Below are 5,000 nucleotides of genomic sequence, written 5' to 3' on the forward strand. Positions count from 1 at the left end.
CGGCTGGGTTTCGGCCCCCTTCTCCAGAGTTTTCCGCCTGTACCACTTCCTTAGCCTTAGGACATGCACTCGGATGGTGACCATACCTGCCACAGTCCTTGCAGCACTGCTGGAAGGCATCAGAATCCGTCCGGTTGAGAGGATGTGTTCTCCGCTCCCTCCGACACCGACTACGTCTGTGCCCTACCTCTCCGCAGCCCCAACACAAGCCTTGGAAAGTGCTTGGGCTCACCTTCCTCAATGCTACCTTCTCCACTTTAGCCTTCTGGCCCCGGAAGTCATGGCGGGGCTGAGCAGCTGGCCCTAGGCCACTGGTTGCCTTCAGGAAGGCCTCGAACTCCAAGGCCCTCGCCAGCGCCACCTGCAGGTCCTCAGGGTGTGCCTGCTTGACGTAGATTTGCAGCTGCTGGTCCTGCAAAGCGTCAACAAAGAAATCGCGGGCCAGGACCACGACCACGCTGTACCTCCGGGCTAGTACAGCGGTAACGTGTCGGCCTCTCATCCTAGGGGTCGGCGGTTCGCGCCCCGCACAGGCGCGAGAAGTTGCAACTGTCGCCTGGAGGTTACTGCTATGGCTGGGCACCACGGCGGGCAAGGACTCGGTTCAGCCGAGTCAGCAGCAGCTGACACACGTGAGCAAAATCAAACAGACAGTATGTCACACCAAGAATATCCATTGTAACAAATGGAATCAAGACCAACCAAACAAACAAACAAACAAACATTTCTTCCGCAGCCGCAGGGTACGACCTCCTTACCAGTGCCTCCACATCCTGCGCCAGCTGGGACAGTGTCTCGCCACGCTCACGAGTCCGCTTCTTCAAGTGGGCCCGATATACTTTGGCCTGGTGGTGGTGCCCGAAACGGCGTTTCAAAGCCTCTGCCACACTGGTGTAAGAGGCATGTTGGGATGGCGGCAGATGCCCCAACACTTCCACTGCGGGGACCCTTAGCGCTATTACCAGCTGCAGGGCCTTCTCTTCCTGGCTCCAGCCCTGGGCAGATGCCAGCATTTCAAATTGGGCAACATATGCCTCCCAGGCCACCTTCCTGTCGTACTCAGCTGGCTTATGCTTCACAGAATGTCTGGAGGCCGAGGGGCTGCAGGGTGGAGAACGCGTGCCGTGAACTAATACGCCCGGGGGGGAGGAAGGGGGTGAGGGAGGCAACGAGGCGGGTTGACCGGGTCCGAGTTTGCCGCCACCTATACCCAAGGGAGCGGTTCCGATGGGTCCCCAGCCTTCTGCAGTGACCACTGGCTCTGACACGAGGCTGCGAGGCCCGGGGGTTTCCTGCCACGGACTCCAGGCAGACCCCAGTAAATCTGACACTCTGGCATCTGTTGCCAGAACCTCGTCTGCCTTCTCTGCTTGCAATGTTACTACCTCGTGGCGCCGCCTTTCCTCCTTCACTTCCACCCTCAGGCCCTGAACCTCGCCCTTCAGAGTCTGCACCTCCTCCATCAGTTCACTCTTCACACTGTTGCAGGCCTTGTCGGTGTACTGCTGAGTTTCCATCTTCACAGATGCAATATTGCTCTGTAGCACCTCAACAAGTCGGCAGAACTGTTCCTCTGCCTTCCTTGCCTGCATCTCGACGAGATGGTGCGCCTGCTCGTGTGCCCTCTGTGCCTGCTCTTCTGCCCTTTATGCCATATCCTCCCTCATACCGGCCAGCATGGCAGTGATCAGGTCCATCTGGCTCGGCTTCACCTCACTCGTGCCTGCCTCAGTCATAGCCTCCTCTATCATGGCTGCCGCCATCTTTAGACTACATGATAAATCGGCGCATTTCACTGAACAAATATCACAAATCCCACTCCTGACACCATTTGTTACGCCTTCCGCCTCGTCTCTCTGCTACCAACACAAGGCAGGCTAGGCAGACGGCGTGCTATACACAGGGTCGTGAACACTGAACAGCTCCAAGAGGCACCGAGCACCACAGCGTCCCAGAACACCACGAGAGGAAACGCCAAGTGGCGAGGCAGGGCACGAAATATACACAAAATGACAGTCTTTCCTTTATTTACACAAGTTATTTACCCGTACACTTTTCTATAGGCACAATACAGGGGGAAACCAGCATGTCACACTACACGATACAGTTTATAACAGGGCAACACAAAGTTTATCAGGTCACAATGGCACACACAAGGTCTTCACAGGAGCAGCACCCAACCGCGTCTATCTTGGCTTGTTCCTCCGCTCCTCCGCTCACAGCCATTTGCGTCATGTTTGCCCAGGTCCCTTCATGTTAACACATGCCCAGGTCATCCTTTTCATGTTAACACATGTTTCGCACAGACACAAAGACCCACTGGCATAGCAATATATATATACGTATGTGCATGTATATATGTATATATATACATATGAGGGACTATCAAGAGCCGGAATATCAAGATTAGGTATTTCGAAGCCAACCATAACTCTATGGATCTAGTGACACCGAGCATCTGATCCACCAGAGACAGAGCCAGAAGTGGGCGCCTCAGATATACGCCGGAGGAAGATGATCAAGTAAATGTCATGCTAAACTATAAATCAATGTTCCATATGAAAGACAAATAGGAAGCTTGTATTGAAGTGCATGAATATCATGAGCAAATAAAAATAATTTGATACTTGGTGGCACCACCCCTTACATGTAACTGGGTTTGAGAAGTGAATAATTTCTTAGTTATTTATTTTCATTATTATTATTATTATTATTTTTAAACAATTGATAACTACTGGTAGGGATGTAAACCCCTTTTGTTCTGCTGGCAACAGTATGCAGACTGTCAGAGATTACTGGGCAATATGAGTGGATGCACAGCAGTAGTGTTGGGGGTTTACGGATGTCGAGCCTGTCAGATTTATGCCTACTTGGAAATCCTGGACGAGATGTTTCTACCATCGGTGAGTGCCATGGTGTTCCTTGAACCATAGCCATTTTCCCTCATCCAGGATAACAGCCCCATCCACATGAGTAGTGTCATAAAGGTGTGATTTCAGCAACACTCTGAGATTACACTGTGCCACATCAACCCAAATCATCAGTTCAACATTCTCATTGAGAATGTTTGGAGAGCCAGAGGCAGAGACTTCCCCTAAGATCATACCCACAATTGTTGTCGTTGCCCAAGTAATTACAGCATGGGAGCTATAGCACTCTGCAGACGGACACCAGTTAACGGCGTAAGTGGTATCCATACCACAAAGACACATACCACATACCACATCGTTCACCACGCTGGCGGCGGTAACACGAAATATTAAAAGTATCATACATTTCAAAACCTTAGATTTTTTTAATGCAGCCGAGCGAAATGAACAAAAAAAAAAAAAAAAGAAAAGAAAAAAAAGAAATATGAGTTATTCTTGAGACATTTTAAGCTATAACCGGATTATATAGGTATAATTAGTTAAAAGGTTAAAAATTGTGACCCTTGGGGTGACAAACAGTCTAGGGGAAGGACAACTATATACACATATATGTATTGATATGTATATACACATACATACATATATATATATGTAAAGGTTGCAACTTGATTAATTTCTTAATTTCTGGCCTGGGCCCTCCACCAGTACAACCCTTTGTGGATCACCTCTGCGTTGTTGCTCAGTTTAACAATTGGTATTAAAAAGAAACACTATTACCATCTAGATTTATTACCTAAATCCTCACACACACAAAACACAAATATAAAATACAAAAAGAAAAAAATAGAAAAACATAAATCAACAAAATAATTAATCAAGAGACATTAAATGTTTTGTTTCACTTTGTGACCCATAACCGCTACCCATAACCGCTATAGTATTGTCTTTCCTTTCACATATCACACAAAATGTCCGAGTGTTGTGGCTTTATCCTCACTTTTTTTCACTTTTTTCATCTGTTCCTTTCTCCTCACACTCGTGCCTCGTGCCTCTCGCCTCGTGCCTCTCGCCTCACGCCTCTCGCCTCTCGCCTCACGCCTCTCGCCTCACGCCTCTCGCCTCACGCCTCACTCGTGCGGTCTCGTACGGGCGCACTTGTGACGTGGCACGGCACTTCTCCACTCCACACCGGAAACCCGAGGATGTTTTAGATACACTTTCGGCTGTTACCCCCTCGGGTGGGTAGGTCTCGTCTGGGCAGCTGTTCGAGTGTGAATGGGACGTCACACTGGGGGATTCCCCTGGACATTCGCTAGTAATTTATTTTCATATCTGGTTTCGTCTATTTTTGTTTTGGTTTATTTTATTTTCTCGTTCACATAATTTCATTAATCGGTTATGGTCACATTTTCCATTTATTTTCTGTTTCTAATTGTTTTATTTTTTTCTATGGTCACATGAATATCAGCCTTTTTTTAGGTCACTTATTTAAATCATTACAACATTTTCGGGGGGGAAAATATTTTTAAAAATATATATGCACCAGGCATTCTCTATTCATTCACCCACTCAACATTTTATTTCATACGAATGCACACTTCCTTTCATACGTCACTGCTTCATGGGGCTTCATTCACACTTCGACTCGCATTCTCATTCACTCCTAGTAGTCACTACGCTTCACGTAGGCTAATGGATTCAACTGTCGTTTGGCCTTATTTCCGACATTGTCACTTCTTTCACTCCTTACCCTTTCATATATATATATATATATATATATATATATATATATATATATATATACTGCATACATATGTATATATATATATATATATATATATATATATATATATATATATATATATATACTTATAAACGTATATGCATATATACACACACACATATATATATGTCTGTGTGTGTGTGTGTGTGTGAATATATAATATATATACAGATATATGTGTATATGTATAAGTATATATATGTATATATACACATATGTATCTATCTATATATATATAGAGAGAGAGAGGGTGTACGAAAATTCTGTAAAGAACACAAGGCGTTCATGGCCCCATGGTGTAATGATTAGCACCCTGGACTCTGAATCCAGAGATCCGAGTTCGAGTC

At 46.2% G+C, this 5,000-nt stretch overlaps 1 non-coding gene across 1 annotated transcript in view; it reads left to right on the forward strand.

The window, feature by feature from the left end:
• The first annotated feature begins 4,940 nt into the window (after positions 1-4,940).
• The window catches only part of Trnaq-cug, a 72-nt gene continuing 12 nt past the window's right edge, over positions 4,941-5,000 (forward strand). Inside the window, exon 1 of the tRNA in view lies at positions 4,941-5,000. This exon is cut by the window's right edge and continues 12 nt beyond it. This is a non-coding gene — a tRNA (tRNA-Gln).

The sequence above is a fragment of the Penaeus monodon genome, chromosome 14 (assembly GCF_015228065.2).
Source record: "Penaeus monodon isolate SGIC_2016 chromosome 14, NSTDA_Pmon_1, whole genome shotgun sequence".
NCBI lineage: Eukaryota > Metazoa > Arthropoda > Malacostraca > Decapoda > Penaeidae > Penaeus > Penaeus monodon.